Source organism: Triturus cristatus, chromosome 12, assembly GCF_964204655.1.
Source record: "Triturus cristatus chromosome 12, aTriCri1.1, whole genome shotgun sequence".
NCBI lineage: Eukaryota > Metazoa > Chordata > Amphibia > Caudata > Salamandridae > Triturus > Triturus cristatus.
In genome coordinates, this window is record NC_140595.1 from 266,075,227 (window position 1) to 266,095,394 (window position 20,168).

Genomic DNA, 20,168 nt, shown 5'->3' on the forward strand with positions numbered 1-20,168 from the left:
TATTGATAATTATATGATTGTCAATATGCAAGAAACATGGGCATTAGAACCCCAATACAGATCAGGGTATCTTCACTTTGCAATAGCTGCAACCAAAACAAATAAAGGGAGACCTAAGGGGGGACTGACCACTTGGGTAAAACAGGATGATGGATTTACAATTACACAATTAGAAATTAATTCAAGGGATATTCTGGCGGTCAAGTTAAAATCTCCCTCATTTGGTGAACTCATCATTTTTAATGTGTATGCCAGGGGAAAGCCGGGAGGGAAACCATCAGAAGTCGTGGTGGCACTGGGACACTATGTTAGTATTTGGAGGGGAGGTGCCAACATATTAATTTGCGGAGATTTCAACTGCTCCTATGAGCCTCTGGACCATATGGATCTAGAGCTCACGGAGGCTGAGGATATCTGTTGGCAAATCACCCCCCTTAGTCTACCCCCTATTAAACGGTGGACCCAGGCAGCCCTACAACTTAAGACCTTCAGTTTAGAATACGGGCTGAGAGCAGTGAACGGTAGGACACGAGGGGATGAGCAGGGTAATCCAACTTTTAATAACGGACTGAGCACTAGCAGAATTGACTATATTCTGGTCAATCTTGAATTCTGGACCTCAATACGTGATATGACTGTAATCCATCGTATCGAAAGTGACCATAACCCTCTCAGTCTTGAGCTACAGCTTCATAAAGGGTTGTGGTTAATACCAGATGATATAATAGATGATATCGTCATGACAAATGATACTCGGCGGGTTAGATGGGCCGAGTGTCTGGGTAAACCCGAAACCATTAGCGAAATGAATGACATGGTAAATGAAGCAATCATCGAAATGCAGGGGCAGCTGGATCACGAGGATTACTGCAGCAGGGTAGTCCATATTCACTCGACCCTTTTTTTTAAACTAAGTAAATATTTTAGTATTCTGAGGAAGAGGAACCCTGGTAAGGGGAAAAGAAAACAGGAATCATGGTATGATAAAAACTGCAGGACTGCATATAAATCTTTAGCTGATGCAGTGCGATCCACTGATAGGGAGGCTATACAGGCGGCAAGGAATCATTACAAATGGACACAAAATGCCGCGAAAAAAGCGTGGGACACTAAATACTGGGAGGAGTTATTGGTAGCCAGTAAGTCCAGAGACTCGACGGACTTCTGGCATCTTATGAGGTGGGGCATGGGGAATCAAAAACCAATCCCGGTTAATCATGTCCCGCCAGAACACTGGGTCAAGCACTTTAAGTCCCAGTTCGCTAACACAAATAATGTCCCTCTGCCTGCCCTAGCCTCTCTTAGCCGTCCTTTATCAGCAAACACGCTAGTGTTCACCAAGAAAGATGTTGAATGTGCCCTTAATTTAATTCCCAAAGGCAGGGCCCCGGGCTTAGATAAAATTCCCGCAGATTTGTTTCTGCATAGCAAATCAGTCTGGGTCCCTTACATTGAATTACTGGCGAACACTATTGCCAAAGGCACTACGGTGCCGGATATATGGCGGGGAGCAGAAATCATACCAATTTTTAAGAAGGGCGACCGAGCTGACCCGGGAAACTACAGGCCAATTAGCCTAATAGCCTGTATTCTGAAGGTTGTGGCCAGAATGGTACTTCTCAGGGTCCAGAATTGGATCGAGGACTCGGGAGTCATGTCCACTTTACAGGCTGGCTTCCGACCCCTGACTAGCACGGTAGATCAAGTTTTTAGATTTTCCACAATATATTGGAAATGGGTGGTGGCACACTTTATGCAGCCTTTGTCGATTTAAAGGCTGCATTTGATCTAGTCCCTAGAGATAGGCTGTGGAGAGTGCTCCACGAGCAGGGTATCCCACCTGAACTGCTTGCGGTTTTGATTAAACTACATGAAAATAACTACGCGCAGGCCAGATGGGGAAACCAGAGCCAGGTGAACGGAAAGGGGCGTGCGGCAAGGGTGTGTGCTGGCACCCACATTATTCACACTATATATAAATAGAGTTATAGATTACTATAGGGAATCTACTACTGATGCACCCAAACAGAACGGCATCCCCGTCCCCCTGCTAATGTTTGCCGATGACACCCTCCTACTATCAAAGACTCAGGAAGGCAATAGATTGCTTCGAAAAATTTTGCAATGACTATGGCCTCTCTGTTAATGTCTCTAAAACCAAATTTATGACGATGCATAGGCATAGGAACATTAGGGGCAGAGTCTTTATGAATGGGGAACCACTAGAGCAGACTGATAGCTTCAGTTACCTGGGCATCACATTGGGCTCTAGGTTACAGTGGAAGCCGCATGTGGCCCATTTAATCTCTAAGCACGCACAACTATTTGGTGCCCTTCTAAGAGAATTTAAGTTGTCAGCCACTAAACCTGTAGCCCCAGTATTAAGAATTTATGGCTCAAGTGTAAGATCTTCCATGTTATATGGAGCGGAACTGTGGGGGTCGTCTGATATAGCAGGTCTACAAAAAGCACACAACAAATTTCTCCGCTGTATAACAGGGCTCCCACATTCTACACCACTCGTACCTCTGCGCATGGATTTGGGATGTCAGAGTCTAGAAAATATTTGTAGATTTACACCAGCTGCATACTGGAGAAGACTGTGGGTAACGCCAGAATTGAATCACTATGCGTTAGCACTCCTGTAAACGCGTGATATGGATTCTGGGGGTAAATTTCTATGGTTTAGAAAGGTTAAAATTCTCCTTAAGTCCCTAGGATTGGGGGATCTTTGGGACAATCCTCAGGGGGCATTATTTCCTACCAAACAACAGTTAAAAGAGGCCTACTGGTCATTCATATCCCAGGAGGAGTTTCAGTCAAACATTGCTCCATCGTATACTAAGGCTTTTTTGGAGCTGAAACATACTCCTGGGTATGAGATCTACTGGGATCTGATTACAATGCCTCATGATAGGAAATTATTCCATCAGTTCAGGGTAGGTACCCTCCCACTGAATATGGTCACCTGTAAATGGGCTTCTAGTAAAAATGACCAAATGTGCCCTTTTTGCATAACATACCCGGAAACCATAGTCCATGTTCTGTTTATTTGCCCAGAATATAAGGCCCCCCGTCATAAATGGATAAGAGCAGTTTGTATTCAAAAGGGTATTATGACGGGGATTACTGCACTGAGAATATTTCAAACCGACTGTTCTGAAACAATAGTGATTGCTTTAGCAAAATTTCTGAAATGGATGTGGACAATAAGAGCTGGGAAACTGAAAGCCCTCCAGTCGCCCTAAAGTAAACCCAGTACAATTGTGGTACTTTTTTATAGTTTTAGTGTGTTTTTATGGAAGACAGTTATTTATTTTCTTATTTGGTCGAGTAGGAATACCACTTATGTAGTGAACTTAAATCCTGCTGTTTCTAGTTACAGTGTCATTATTTCTGAGTATAACTCAATTGTGTAGCTCAAACAGATATACCTGATGATGAATTGTTCTTTTTTTTTTTTTCTCTTTTTTGTATTTGATGATGAAATGTGTTTTTAATTTGTCTTTTATGACAACAAGTCGAAATAAAGACTGACTGATGACTGCTACGCACCCCCATCAGAAAGTTCGCTTTTTTCAAAATTTTATTTCATTTTGCCCACTGGAGTAACCTTAATTTGTAATTCTTGCCCATTCTAGTTTCTACCACATATTTTACACAATTGAAGTTTTGCTACAGGCCATCAAAGCAGCACAACAACTTATTTTCTTCAAATTAATATTCCATAACTTATTGGTACTCGTTTTGCAAACCTGACGAGGATGAAATACTTGTCGGAGGCTCCTCGACACCCTGAACTATTTTACTATCTGGGATAATTTTGCTAGCTACAGTCAAAAGTACACAAAACACTACAGATAACGGGAAATATGTTTCTTTTGTCACATGTAATGCCTCAGCCCAGCATTTTAAATAGTTGGCATTGCTGCTATCCTACATTATGCTAGATTTGCTATCACTCTCAGCAGGATGAAAGACTTCATCAGACATACCAAGATTCACATATGTGACCTGAAGGCTAGAAGAATAAACACATTTCACTGGAGAAGTTGGCTTGAGTATATTTCAACCATTTACAAGCCTGAATGCGAAATCCCTAGCTTTAGATAATGTAACCCCATGGGAAGCAAAAAGAGACATGTGGCTCCTAGTTATAGTAATACAAATTAGGAAATGTGGCTTGTCTGTTCAATGCCTATATCAATATAGCATTGCCAGTGCCCTCTCTCTGTAGATTCCAAATTAAGTAGTCAGGAATGGGTAAAAAGTTCAGAAATCATTTGCCTCTGGAAAGCTGGACAGAGTCAACGACCTGTCAGGTATCCTAGATTCTGTACCAGCCCTATTTACATTCCAGAACCACCTGGCCTGCTGTGGAGTTTCTCAGTGAGCATCATGAAGAGCCCATACAACATAAAAGGACACTTGTTTCTGTTTACATGTACAGAGAGTGCAGAAATGACCCTTGTCAGATAAGTGAGGCTCATCCAGGTCAATTGTTCGGATGCTAGTAGTACAATGCAAAGCTAAAACAGACATGCACAGGTCTGACAACCTATTATTTTTCTGATTGCTCTGCATCTTCAGAAAAATAAACAGAGATAGAATCCAACCAGTCTTCCTATTCCTCACTGAACAGTGTGTCATGGTTTCCAGGAACGCAATCAACTTCAAGAATATCATCATCTGCAGGCACATCTGTTCAGCTAAATTAAGGCTAATGAATCCTACTGCAGTTTGTAGACCAACCTCCTGTGTATTCACAAATGAGGTACAGCTGTTCAATTTTTAGATTTGCAATGTTACATTCGAAATATGTTACAATGCCTCAAAAAAAAACTTTATATGGCCTTTGTAGATCTCAGGCCAGCCTTTGATATTACTCCACCGAATAACTTATGGCGGATTTTGTCATCTATGGGTGTTCCTACTAACCTCATCCAGCTCATGAGCAGACTTCATACTAAGAATTTTGCTCAAGTTCGATATTGCAGCCAGGGTGAATTAACCAAACGCATCCCTGTTTTGCGGGGTGTCCGCTAGGGGTGCGTTCCTGTTCCTACACTATTCACTCTATATATGAATGAAGGAGTGGATGTACTGTTGAATTGTAAAAATGATTACCCCGACCTGAGCAAGAGAGAGATTCCTATTTTTTTATTTGCGGATGACTCCTTACTTATTTCTAAAACCCCGATGGGGCTTCAAATCTTAATTGGCAAGTTCCAAGGGTTCTGTAGGGCAAGGGGCCTAGACCTCAATGTAAACAAAACAAAATATATGGTATTTGGAATGGGCCTTCCAAAAACTATGATATTCACCTGGGTGGGGAAGCACTGGAGAGGGTGCATGGCTTTGACTATCTTGGGCTTAAGCTAGATGAGGCCTTTAAATGGAGAGGGCAAATTAATGGGAGTGCCATGTTAATAGAACAGAGATCAAATACTATTATTAGGTTACAAAAGCAAACAAGTTCACGTCTTGATTCACCAGCCCTAGAGGTCTACCGCGCAAAAGCACAGGGCGCTGCACTTTACGGTGCCAGGAACTGAAGCTACGCAGATGTCCATCCACTATCCATTGCTGAAAGTAAATTTGCAAGAAAGATTGTCTCTGTCCCCAATAGTACCCCTTTAATTCCACTATACTTTGAATTAGGACTGAAGAGAAATAAACGATCAGGCAGCACTTAAACCGTGAATGTATTGGCTTCGCCGGAGCTAAGTGACTACAGAGATGCACTCAAAGATCTACTTAACTTAATGGGTACAAAGACAGTTCCTTGGCTTAAATTTATTTCACATTGGTTCCAGAGGCTGGGTCTTAACAGGTTATAGGATGCGCAAAATGCTATATCTCGAGCTGACATTGTCAATTTGAAAACCTGCTACTGGGCACATATACATGAAGGTTACATAAGAAATGGATCAAATGGATCGTTGACTAACATGTATCTTGATTTTAAAGTGGTCCCTTATTTTGAAACATTTGTAGATTTTATACCTCCTCGCCTAGCAAAAAGCTTGCATGTTTGTTTTCGCTTAAGTATTCTCCCATTGAGATCCTTTACTGATCCATGGAACAAGGATCTGGCCACAGGCCTTTGTCCTGCATGTTCTTTGGACATCGAGACTGAGACACACATTTTGTTTTTTAGTTCAGCATACCTTGGGTCGCATCGCCAATGGATTTGACCAACATGTCGGTCCTTGGGCTTATCAAGATATTTAGAGGCTCATAGAGTTTTAAAAAGTGACCCGGCCCCGGCCAATGTTTTTGCTGTCAGCAAATTCTTGCAAGGTGTTTGGAATAGGCGCACTAACATTCTAAAGGAGATAGCATGTTGAAACATGCTGTATGCAAATTTTTTATATTCACATTTATTGGATTATATATTTGCATATTAATAATATTTTTTAAAATTGGTTGAGGTTTGAATCTCCTGACAATCATATTATTTGTATTCAGTTTTTCAGTCAATTCTGTATAGATGGATTACTTGGAGGAATTAAATGTGTACTCATTGAGATTTTATAGTTATACAGATAGGGAAAAAAATCTTAAACCGAGCATGTGCAATCCCATTTATTAACTGATTTATATTTTTAGACACTTTGCATTGTATTATTGTATGTACACTTTGATGGTCATGGTAACCAAAATAAAGTATTCTACTACTACTACAGCCGTTCACTGTTTGTTATGCCTCTTTGGGAAGCATATCTACCATGATGTCCCATTGTTATAATGGCAGATATGGCTTCTTTAGAGGTGATCAATGCCTGCATACGCAAAGATAGCTGACCCACCACCATAAGAAACCTTTGAAAGTTTGCATATAAATCATGGAAAATCTATAAAGACTCCTTCAAATTAAAAAAGCCTATTTCTTCAACACCTGTACGTGTTTCACATTAATACATTAGAACAGACCACTAGTGTGACTAGAGTGAAATTGAAAGTAATAGTTTCTAAACGTGAACTTAAAAACAGTCAAGAATATCTTTGTGCTCTAATGATATTATTATGAGTCAACTAGTCAAGGTATTGGTTTGTCATGTGCCCATAAGCCCAATGTTGTTGTTATTTGTGAAGCAACATAATTGGGTTTTAAAGCAAATATGAGTGACATTTTGTATAGTGTATATTCTGAACTTAATCTATTCATGATGTTCTCAAATTGGTCATTCAAGGAAAATGAGGCACTGCAAAGTGATTTGTCTAAGATCACACAATTTGGTCTAGTGAGAAAGCTGAGATTTAAGCCGAGGTTTCTTGTTTACACACTGTTCATTTCAGCTCCAGGATAGAAAGATCTCCCTATCTCCCATTTAACAACAAAGGACAAGGTTTTGTGTTCAATTCTTTAATGAGATACATTAGTATAACATGTGCATATGATCCAGCGGCGTACCAACAACAACAGATACTCTACTACCATATACTCACCTGGGCCCATAAACTCACACAATTGAGTAAACCGCTGGACTGGTTTATATGTTTTCACAATGTTCAGGATTAGTCTAAAATACCTCTATTCATCTTTAAAGAACATTTTGATCTGTGAAGGGTTACTTCACGGATCAAAATGTTCTTTCCTCTGGTTGATTGACCAATAGTTGAACTAATTGATGGTGATAATGAACATAAACCTAACTTTTCTATACTTGGTCACTTTGCCACTGGATTCAAGCAAGCCTGGCTGAAGACGGCTGAAATGCCAGAAACCGGTCCTAGGAAGCTTGTTTCCGGTCCAGGGAAGACATGGCTTGGCAGTTCGGGCTGGACTGTTCCCATGAGGCACAGGGTCAGACTGATTGCATATGGCCATGTGTGAACTGGGGTGGCAGAGTGGGCTAAAGAACGGTGATGGATTAAACCCAGATCAGTTGACTGGGGGTGAGTGCTTGCAATGTTCAACACTCCGTCCATCATTTCCTTTGGTTTTTGCTTTGTTCGCCTTAAGTTGGCAGGGTATGCTCAGACGTGAGTCCCTTGCTCACTTTCCACTGGATTCAAGCAAGCCTGGCTGAAGACGGCTGAAATGCCAGAAACCGGTCCTAGGAAGCTTGTTTCCGGTCCAGGGAAGACATGGCTTGGCATTTCGGGCTGGACTGTTCCCATGAGGCACAGGGTCAGACTGATTGCATATGGCCATGTCTGAACTGGGGTGGCAGAGTGGGCTAAAGTAGGGTGATGGATTAAACCCAGATCAGTTGACTGGGGGTGAGTGCTTGCAATGTTCAACACTCCGTCCATCATTTCCTTTGGTTTTTGCTTTGTTCGCCATAAGTTGGCAGGGTATGCTCAGACGTGAGTCCCTTGCTCACTTTGCCACTGGATTCAAGCAAGCCTGGCTGAAGACAGCTGAAATGCCAGAAACCGGTCCTAGGAAGCTTGTTTCCGGTCCAGGGAAGACATGGCTTGGCAGTTCGGGCTGGACTGTTCCCATGAGGCACAGGGTCAGACTGATTGCATATGGCCATGTCTGAACTGGGGTGGCAGAGTGGGCTAAAGAACGGTGATGGATTAAACCCAGATAAGTTGACTGGGGGTGAGTGCTTGCAATGTTCAACACTCCGTCCATCATTTCCTTTGGTTTTGCTTTGTTCGCCATAAGTTGGCAGGGTATGCTCAGACGTGAGTCCCTTGCTCACTTTGCCACTGGATTCAAGCAAGCCTGGCTGAAGACGGCTGAAATGCCAGAAACCGGTCCTAGGAAGCTTGTTTCCGGTCCAGGGAAGACATGGCTTGGCAGTTCGGACTGGACTATTCCCATGAGGCACAGGGTCAGACTGATTGCATATGGCCATGTCTGAACTGGGGTGGCAGAGTGGGCTAAAGAACGGTGATGGATTAAACCCATATCAGTTGACTGGGGGTGAGTGCTTGCAATGTTCAACACTCCGTCCATCATTTCCTTTGGTTTTTGCTTTGTTCGCCATAAGTTGGCAGGGTATGCTCAGACGTGAGTCCCTTGCTCACTTTGCCACTGGATTCAAGCAAGCCTGGCTGAAGACGGCTGAAATGCCAGAAACCGGTCCTAGGAAGCTTGTTTCCGGTCCAGGGAAGACATGGCTTGGCAGTTCGGGCTGGACTGTTCCCATGAGGCACAGGGTCAGACTGATTGCATATGGCCATGTCTGAACTGGGGTGACAGAGTGGGCTAAAGAACGGTGATGGATTAAACCCAGATCAGTTGACTGGGGGTGAGTGCTTGCAATGCTCAACACTCCGTCCATCATTTCCTTTGGTTTTTGCTTTGTTCGCCATAAGTTGGCAGGGTATGCTCAGACGTGAGTCCCTTGCTCACTTTGCCACTGGATTCAAGCAAGCCTGGCTGAAGACGGCTGAAATGCCAGAAACCGGTCCTAGGAAGCTTGTTTCCGGTCCAGGGAAGACATGGCTTGGCAGTTCGGACTGGACTATTCCCATGAGGCACAGGGTCAGACTGATTGCATATGGCCATGTCTGAACTGGGGTGGCAGAGTGGGCTAAAGAACGGTGATGGATTAAACCCATATCAGTTGACTGGGGGTGAGTGCTTGCAATGTTCAACACTCCGTCCATCATTTCCTTTGGTTTTTGCTTTGTTCGCCATAAGTTGGCAGGGTATGCTCAGACGTGAGTCCCTTGCTCACTTTGCCACTGGATTCAAGCAAGCCTGGCTGAAGACGGCTGAAATGCCAGAAACCGGTCCTAGGAAGCTTGTTTCCGGTCCAGGGAAGACATGGCTTGGCAGTTCGGGCTGGACTGTTCCCATGAGGCACAGGGTCAGACTGATTGCATATGGCCATGTCTGAACTGGGGTGACAGAGTGGGCTAAAGAACGGTGATGGATTAAACCCAGATCAGTTGACTGGGGGTGAGTGCTTGCAATGCTCAACACTCCGTCCATCATTTCCTTTGGTTTTTGCTTTGTTCGCCATAAGTTGGCAGGGTATGCTCAGACGTGAGTCCCTTGCTCACTTTGCCACTGGATTCAACCAAGCCTGGCTGAAGACGGCTGAAATGCCAGAAACCGGTCCTAGGAAGCTTGTTTCCGGTCCAGGGAAGACATGGCTTGGCAGTTCGGGCTGGACTGTTCCCATGAGGCACAGGGTCAGACTGATTGCATATGGCCATGTCTGAACTGGAGTGGCAGAGTGGGCTAAAGAACGGTGATGGATTAAACCCAGATCAGTTGACTGGGGGTGAGTGCTTGCAATGTTCAACACTCCGTCCATCATTTCCTTTGGTTATTTGTGAAGCAACATAATTGGGTTTTAAAGCAAATATGAGTGACATTTTGTATAGTATATATTCTGAACTTAATATATTCATGATGTTCTCAAATTGGTCGTTCAAGGAAAATGAGGCACTGCGAAGTGATTTGTCTAAGATCACACAATTTGGTCTAGTGAGGAAGCTGAGATTTAAGCAGAGGTTTCTTGTTTACACACTGTTCATTTCAGCTCCAGGATAGAAAGATCTCCCTATCTCCCATTTAACAACAAAGGACAAGGTTTTGTGTTCAATTCTTTAATGAGCTACATTAGTATAACATGTGCATATGATCCAGCGGCGTACCAACAACAACAGATACTCTACTACCATATACTCACCTGGGCCCATAAACTCACACAATTGAGTAAACCGCTGGACTGGTTTATATGTTTTCACAATGTTCAGGATTAGTCTAAAATACCTCTATTCATCTTTAAAGAACATTTTGATCTGTGAAGGGTTACTTCACGGATCAAAATGTTCTTTCCTCTGGTTGATTGACCAATAGTTGAACTAATTGATGGTGATAATGAACATAAACCTAACTTTTCCATACTTGGTCACTTTGCCACTGGATTCAAGCAAGCCTGGCTGAAGACGGCTGAAATGCCAGAAACCGGTCCTAGGAAGCTTGTTTCCGGTCCAGGGAAGACATGGCTTGGCAGTTCGGGCTGGACTGTTCCCATGAGGCACAGGGTCAGACTGATTGCATATGGCCATGTGTGAACTGGGGTGGCAGAGTGGGCTAAAGAACGGTGATGGATTAAACCCAGATCAGTTGACTGGGGGTGAGTGCTTGCAATGTTCAACACTCCGTCCATCATTTCCTTTGGTTTTTGCTTTGTTCGCCTTAAGTTGGCAGGGTATGCTCAGACGTGAGTCCCTTGCTCACTTTCCACTGGATTCAAGCAAGCCTGGCTGAAGACGGCTGAAATGCCAGAAACCGGTCCTAGGAAGCTTGTTTCCGGTCCAGGGAAGACATGGCTTGGCATTTCGGGCTGGACTGTTCCCATGAGGCACAGGGTCAGACTGATTGCATATGGCCATGTCTGAACTGGGGTGGCAGAGTGGGCTAAAGTAGGGTGATGGATTAAACCCAGATCAGTTGACTGGGGGTGAGTGCTTGCAATGTTCAACACTCCGTCCATCATTTCCTTTGGTTTTTGCTTTGTTCGCCATAAGTTGGCAGGGTATGCTCAGACGTGAGTCCCTTGCTCACTTTGCCACTGGATTCAAGCAAGCCTGGCTGAAGACAGCTGAAATGCCAGAAACCGGTCCTAGGAAGCTTGTTTCCGGTCCAGGGAAGACATGGCTTGGCAGTTCGGGCTGGACTGTTCCCATGAGGCACAGGGTCAGACTGATTGCATATGGCCATGTCTGAACTGGGGTGGCAGAGTGGGCTAAAGAACGGTGATGGATTAAACCCAGATAAGTTGACTGGGGGTGAGTGCTTGCAATGTTCAACACTCCGTCCATCATTTCCTTTGGTTTTGCTTTGTTCGCCATAAGTTGGCAGGGTATGCTCAGACGTGAGTCCCTTGCTCACTTTGCCACTGGATTCAAGCAAGCCTGGCTGAAGACGGCTGAAATGCCAGAAACCGGTCCTAGGAAGCTTGTTTCCGGTCCAGGGAAGACATGGCTTGGCAGTTCGGACTGGACTATTCCCATGAGGCACAGGGTCAGACTGATTGCATATGGCCATGTCTGAACTGGGGTGGCAGAGTGGGCTAAAGAACGGTGATGGATTAAACCCATATCAGTTGACTGGGGGTGAGTGCTTGCAATGTTCAACACTCCGTCCATCATTTCCTTTGGTTTTTGCTTTGTTCGCCATAAGTTGGCAGGGTATGCTCAGACGTGAGTCCCTTGCTCACTTTGCCACTGGATTCAAGCAAGCCTGGCTGAAGACGGCTGAAATGCCAGAAACCGGTCCTAGGAAGCTTGTTTCCGGTCCAGGGAAGACATGGCTTGGCAGTTCGGGCTGGACTGTTCCCATGAGGCACAGGGTCAGACTGATTGCATATGGCCATGTCTGAACTGGGGTGACAGAGTGGGCTAAAGAACGGTGATGGATTAAACCCAGATCAGTTGACTGGGGGTGAGTGCTTGCAATGCTCAACACTCCGTCCATCATTTCCTTTGGTTTTTGCTTTGTTCGCCATAAGTTGGCAGGGTATGCTCAGACGTGAGTCCCTTGCTCACTTTGCCACTGGATTCAAGCAAGCCTGGCTGAAGACGGCTGAAATGCCAGAAACCGGTCCTAGGAAGCTTGTTTCCGGTCCAGGGAAGACATGGCTTGGCAGTTCGGGCTGGACTGTTCCCATGAGGCACAGGGTCAGACTGATTGCATATGGCCATGTCTGAACTGGAGTGGCAGAGTGGGCTAAAGAACGGTGATGGATTAAACCCAGATCAGTTGACTGGGGGTGAGTGCTTGCAATGTTCAACACTCCGTCCATCATTTCCTTTGGTTATTTGTGAAGCAACATAATTGGGTTTTAAAGCAAATATGAGTGACATTTTGTATAGTATATATTCTGAACTTAATATATTCATGATGTTCTCAAATTGGTCATTCAAGGAAAATGAGGCACTGCGAAGTGATTTGTCTAAGATCACACAATTTGGTCTAGTGAGGAAGCTGAGATTTAAGCAGAGGTTTCTTGTTTACACACTGTTCATTTCAGCTCCAGGATAGAAAGATCTCCCTATCTCCCATTTAACAACAAAGGACAAGGTTTTGTGTTCAATTCTTTAATGAGCTAAATTAGTATAACATGTGCATATGATCCAGCGGCGTACCAACAACAACAGATACTCTACTACCATATACTCACCTGGGCCCATAAACTCACACAATTGAGTAATTCGCTGGACTGATTTATATGTTTTCACAATGTTCAGGATTAGTCTAAAATACCTCTATTCATCTTTAAAGAACATTTTGATCTGTGAAGGGTTACTTCACGGATCAAAATGTTCTTTCCTCTGGTTGATTGACCAATAGTTGAACTAATTGATGGTGATAATGAACATAAACCTAACTTTTCTATACTTGGTCACTTTGCCACTGGATTCAAGCAAGCCTGGCTGAAGACGGCTGAAATGCCAGAAACCGGTCCTAGGAAGCTTGTTTCCGGTCCAGGGAAGACATGGCTTGGCAGTTCGGGCTGGACTGTTCCCATGAGGCACAGGGTCAGACTGATTGCATATGGCCATGTGTGAACTGGGGTGGCAGAGTGGGCTAAAGAACGGTGATGGATTAAACCCAGATCAGTTGACTGGGGGTGAGTGCTTGCAATGTTCAACACTCCGTCCATCATTTCCTTTGGTTTTTGCTTTGTTCGCCTTAAGTTGGCAGGGTATGCTCAGACGTGAGTCCCTTGCTCACTTTCCACTGGATTCAAGCAAGCCTGGCTGAAGACGGCTGAAATGCCAGAAACCGGTCCTAGGAAGCTTGTTTCCGGTCCAGGGAAGACATGGCTTGGCATTTCGGGCTGGACTGTTCCCATGAGGCACAGGGTCAGACTGATTGCATATGGCCATGTCTGAACTGGGGTGGCAGAGTGGGCTAAAGTAGGGTGATGGATTAAACCCAGATCAGTTGACTGGGGGTGAGTGCTTGCAATGTTCAACACTCCGTCCATCATTTCCTTTGGTTTTTGCTTTGTTCGCCATAAGTTGGCAGGGTATGCTCAGACGTGAGTCCCTTGCTCACTTTGCCACTGGATTCAAGCAAGCCTGGCTGAAGACAGCTGAAATGCCAGAAACCGGTCCTAGGAAGCTTGTTTCCGGTCCAGGGAAGACATGGCTTGGCAGTTCGGGCTGGACTGTTCCCATGAGGCACAGGGTCAGACTGATTGCATATGGCCATGTCTGAACTGGGGTGGCAGAGTGGGCTAAAGAACGGTGATGGATTAAACCCAGATAAGTTGACTGGGGGTGAGTGCTTGCAATGTTCAACACTCCGTCCATCATTTCCTTTGGTTTTGCTTTGTTCGCCATAAGTTGGCAGGGTATGCTCAGACGTGAGTCCCTTGCTCACTTTGCCACTGGATTCAAGCAAGCCTGGCTGAAGACGGCTGAAATGCCAGAAACCGGTCCTAGGAAGCTTGTTTCCGGTCCAGGGAAGACATGGCTTGGCAGTTCGGACTGGACTATTCCCATGAGGCACAGGGTCAGACTGATTGCATATGGCCATGTCTGAACTGGGGTGGCAGAGTGGGCTAAAGAACGGTGATGGATTAAACCCAGATCAGTTGACTGGGGGTGAGTGCTTGCAATGTTCAACACTCCGTCCATCATTTCCTTTGGTTTTTGCTTTGTTCGCCATAAGTTGGCAGGGTATGCTCAGACGTGAGTCCCTTGCTCACTTTGCCACTGGATTCAAGCAAGCCTGGCTGAAGACGGCTGAAATGCCAGAAACCGGTCCTAGGAAGCTTGTTTCCGGTCCAGGGAAGACATGGCTTGGCAGTTCGGGCTGGACTGTTCCCATGAGGCACAGGGTCAGACTGATTGCATATGGCCATGTCTGAACTGGGGTGACAGAGTGGGCTAAAGAACGGTGATGGATTAAACCCAGATCAGTTGACTGGGGGTGAGTGCTTGCAATGCTCAACACTCCGTCCATCATTTCCTTTGGTTTTTGCTTTGTTCGCCATAAGTTGGCAGGGTATGCTCAGACGTGAGTCCCTTGCTCACTTTGCCACTGGATTCAAGCAAGCCTGGCTGAAGACGGCTGAAATGCCAGAAACCGGTCCTAGGAAGCTTGTTTCCGGTCCAGGGAAGACATGGCTTGGCAGTTCGGGCTGGACTGTTCCCATGAGGCACAGGGTCAGACTGATTGCATATGGCCATGTCTGAACTGGAGTGGCAGAGTGGGCTAAAGAACGGTGATGGATTAAACCCAGATCAGTTGACTGGGGGTGAGTGCTTGCAATGTTCAACACTCCGTCCATCATTTCCTTTGGTTATTTGTGAAGCAACATAATTGGGTTTTAAAGCAAATATGAGTGACATTTTGTATAGTATATATTCTGAACTTAATATATTCATGATGTTCTCAAATTGGTCGTTCAAGGAAAATGAGGCACTGCGAAGTGATTTGTCTAAGATCACACAATTTGGTCTAGTGAGGAAGCTGAGATTTAAGCAGAGGTTTCTTGTTTACACACTGTTCATTTCAGCTCCAGGATAGAAAGATCTCCCTATCTCCCATTTAACAACAAAGGACAAGGTTTTGTGTTCAATTCTTTAATGAGCTACATTAGTATAACATGTGCATATGATCCAGCGGCGTACCAACAACAACAGATACTCTACTACCATATACTCACCTGGGCCCATAAACTCACACAATTGAGTAAACCGCTGGACTGGTTTATATGTTTTCACAATGTTCAGGATTAGTCTAAAATACCTCTATTCATCTTTAAAGAACATTTTGATCTGTGAAGGGTTACTTCACGGATCAAAATGTTCTTTCCTCTGGTTGATTGACCAATAGTTGAACTAATTGATGGTGATAATGAACATAAACCTAACTTTTCCATACTTGGTCACTTTGCCACTGGATTCAAGCAAGCCTGGCTGAAGACGGCTGAAATGCCAGAAACCGGTCCTAGGAAGCTTGTTTCCGGTCCAGGGAAGACATGGCTTGGCAGTTCGGGCTGGACTGTTCCCATGAGGCACAGGGTCAGACTGATTGCATATGGCCATGTGTGAACTGGGGTGGCAGAGTGGGCTAAAGAACGGTGATGGATTAAACCCAGATCAGTTGACTGGGGGTGAGTGCTTGCAATGTTCAACACTCCGTCCATCATTTCCTTTGGTTTTTGCTTTGTTCGCCTTAAGTTGGCAGGGTATGCTCAGACGTGAGTCCCTTGCTCACTTTCCACTGGATTCAAGCAAGCCTGGCTGAAGACGGCTGAAATGCCAGAAACCGGTCCTAGGAAGCTTGTTTCCGGTCCAGGGAAGACATGGCTTGGCATTTCGGGCTGGACTGTTCCCATGAGGCACAGGGTCAGACTGATTGCATATGGCCATGTCTGAACTGGAGTGGCAGAGTGGGCTAAAGTAGGGTGATGGATTAAACCCAGATCAGTTGACTGGGGGTGAGTGCTTGCAATGTTCAACACTCCGTCCATCATTTCCTTTGGTTTTTGCTTTGTTTGCCATAAGTTGGCAGGGTATGCTCAGACGTGAGTCCCTTGCTCACTTTGCCACTGGATTCAAGCAAGCCTGGCTGAAGACAGCTGAAATGCCAGAAACCGGTCCTAGGAAGCTTGTTTCCGGTCCAGGGAAGACATGGCTTGGCAGTTCGGGCTGGACTGTTCCCATGAGGCACAGGGTCAGACTGATTGCATATGGCCATGTCTGAACTGGGGTGGCAGAGTGGGCTAAAGAACGGTGATGGATTAAACCCAGATCAGTTGACTGGGGGTGAGTGCTTGCAATGTTCAACACTCCGTCCATCATTTCCTTTGGTTTTGCTTTGTTCGCCATAAGTTGGCAGGGTATGCTCAGACGTGAGTCCCTTGCTCACTTTGCCACTGGATTCAAGCAAGCCTGGCTGAATACGGCTGAAATGCCAGAAACCGGTCCTAGGAAGCTTGTTTCCGGTCCAGGGAAGACATGGCTTGGCAGTTCGGACTGGACTATTCCCATGAGGCACAGGGTCAGACTGATTGCATATGGCCATGTCTGAACTGGAGTGGCAGAGTGGGCTAAAGAACGGTGATGGATTAAACCCAGATCAGTTGACTGGGGGTGAGTGCTTGCAATGTTCAACACTCCGTCCATCATTTCCTTTGGTTATTTGTGAAGCAACATAATTGGGTTTTAAAGCAAATATGAGTGACATTTTGTATAGTATATATTCTGAACTTAATATATTCATGATGTTCTCAAATTGGTCATTCAAGGAAAATGAGGCACTGCGAAGTGATTTGTCTAAGATCACACAATTTGGTCTAGTGAGGAAGCTGAGATTTAAGCAGAGGTTTCTTGTTTACACACTGTTCATTTCAGCTCCAGGATAGAAAGATCTCCCTATCTCCCATTTAACAACAAAGGATAAGGTTTTGTGTTCAATTCTTTATTGAGCTAAATTAGTATAACATGTGCATATGATCCAGCGGCGTACCAACAACAACAGATACTCTACTACCATATACTCACCTGGGCCCATAAACTCACACAATTGAGTAATTCGCTGGACTGATTTATATGTTTTCACAATGTTCAGGATTAGTCTAAAATACCTCTTTTCATCTTTAACTAACCCTTCACGGATCAAAATGTTCTTTCCTCTGGTTGATTGACCATTAGTTGAACTAATTGATGGTGATAATGAACATAAACCTAACTTTTCTATACTTTGAAATAAATAACCACAGACTTTGGAAAAGTTTTAAGTCTTTATTTAAATTAAATGCATGTGAACCACTTCAAAAATACAGCACAGTCACCATCACTCACTAGGAGAGAAAATTCAATTGATTAATCATCAAAACACATACTTCGGACTCATGCAATGACTTATGCACAGAATGGGAGAGGACAGAGAGAAAAGAACATCTGCAAATACACTAAATTATAGTTACCAAGAAAGGTGTGAAGACCAACCCCCAGGCCAAGGAGCTGGTAAGGGTCCGCAGGGATATTTCAGGCGACAAAGACTTCAGGACAGGATTCAGGACAGGATAGTTGACGTCTCTAGAACCGATAATTGCGCCGCACCCCTCTCTGACACTCTCTTCCTCCTCGAGATTCTTCCGCGAACTTCTGATCTAACCCAATTAAATTAGGATAGAAAGTTCTGCTTCAAGTTCTGCATTCGGCTCTTCATCAGCATCTCACAGCATCTCTTCCAGCATCAGCATCACCCGCTACAACGACAGCATCCCGAGCTCCGTAGCATTCAGCAAATCTTCATCTCTCGTGCTGTTGTGCTCACAGCTTCTGGACTAACTAACTAACTAAAGTTAGCTTAATTATACCTTTCGTTCTGGATGTTCCACCCACTAAAGTTTCAATATCGTAAAAATCTGAAATCTAATTGGTCAGGCAAGGGGGGATGATCATCACACCATGCTTACATGACATCTAATTCAGTTAAACCATTGTTCCCAAATCCATCCCCTTAATTTTTTATTCATAACTTTATTTCCCACCCGCATTCGCATTTCATTTGCAACATTTGTTAAAAGCCTAACATGTAAGTCCATTCCGTTGAACGATTCACCATCCGTTCTCAGGCTAGGACACTTTGCGACCTTGGCTTTTGTTCAAACTCCGAGTCATCGTTCCGGGTTCACTTTCAGTAGACATGCGCAGTTGCCACATGGCTCAGCTTACTTCAGTTATACATGAGAGGCTCAAATGCGCACTAATGATAAAGTCAGAAAGACAAATTTTACTTTAAAAAATAAAATGGTTGTACTGTTTACCACCCACCTCTACACTAATCCCCTTTACTTAATAATACTTTTCCCGCATTAGCATTTAGTAAAATAGCTCGTTTTCTTTTCTACAAAGCAGATGCCATGCATGCGAGCCTTTAAGCAGCCATGTTAGTGCCTTCTGCTCATGCGCAAGAATTTCCCTCCAAGCATCAGCTTGTCATACTGCGTAGATGCAGTTGACGCATGCTCACTAAAGATTCCCCGTTTAAAGCGGTTTTAGTCCTTTGTTCGTGTTGCTAACGCTATTAAACACATAAGCAAGCTTCACTAACCCGTGTGTTTTTGTAGTGCGCATTCGTTTAACACAAAACAATTTTAATAACTTGCATCCGAGCAAGTTTCTTTTCCACGAGTCCTTGCTCCATCAATCCCCTCTCTGATGGTCTTTTTGAGCCATCACAAAATTACCCATCCCAAACCAGATGCCAACTTTCAGCACTTCTCATTCTCGTTCTCCAATTTTTCTTTCTCATTTTCATCTTTATTTTCTAAATCTCTCATCTTTTTGTAGATCCTCCCTTTCATTTCCTCCATTTGAATCTCATCATATTCCCTCTTTCTTTTCCTTTCTTTCATAATTCCTTACTCTTCCTTTGTTTCTGCAACATTTGCACCAAATCATTATTGTCAAAACTATTATTGTTATACCAACTACTGGAAGAATTATTTGACCTAAAATACTTTTCCCTAAATCAGAAAACCACGGTCCCTATTGATGAAATACTTTTTGTTAGTCTTTCCCATACACTGTCAACCTCCCATGGTTTCAAATCTTAATGAAGTTTTGTAATATTCCTAATATACCCTCTAATTTCCTTATTCTTATCAGGTATGTAAGTACAACAATGTTGCGCTTTCAGCATTCTATGGACTTCGCACTCTTTTGCTAATAAGATATCAAGCGCAAGTCGATTTTGTTAATCCATCAAGAAATCCCCAGCAGTATCAGTCAAGAGACGATCAACTACGGTCGACAATTTACAAATTCTGTGTGAATTCAGAATGACTCCCACTGAAGGTATCAATGCACCAAATATATTACCTACTATTTCTGAAAAACTAGCTCTCTTTCTTCGTGTTAGTTCATTAGTGTTTTCATTGCTTCCAGTGATTCTTTTTACATGATAATTTTTGGGAAATATCCCAAAGTAGCAGCTTCCGTACCACCGTGCAGGCAACTTATAATATGCATTATTCCTACACACGTAGTGAACCCCAGGAAATACTGGATCAGCTCCCCCTTTTAGTCCCCAACCTCCCAAAATTAGAAAGTTATGTTCACATTCACTGGAACCAATAAATATGTTATTATAATCTGTCTTTAACCTATGGAGGCAGGGTTTCCCTTTCTTCACAAAGTCCAGGGACATCACAGCATGAACCTTGCCAGCTGTATAAATTTCCTCTTTCTCAGTCCATGGTGGTACATGAGTT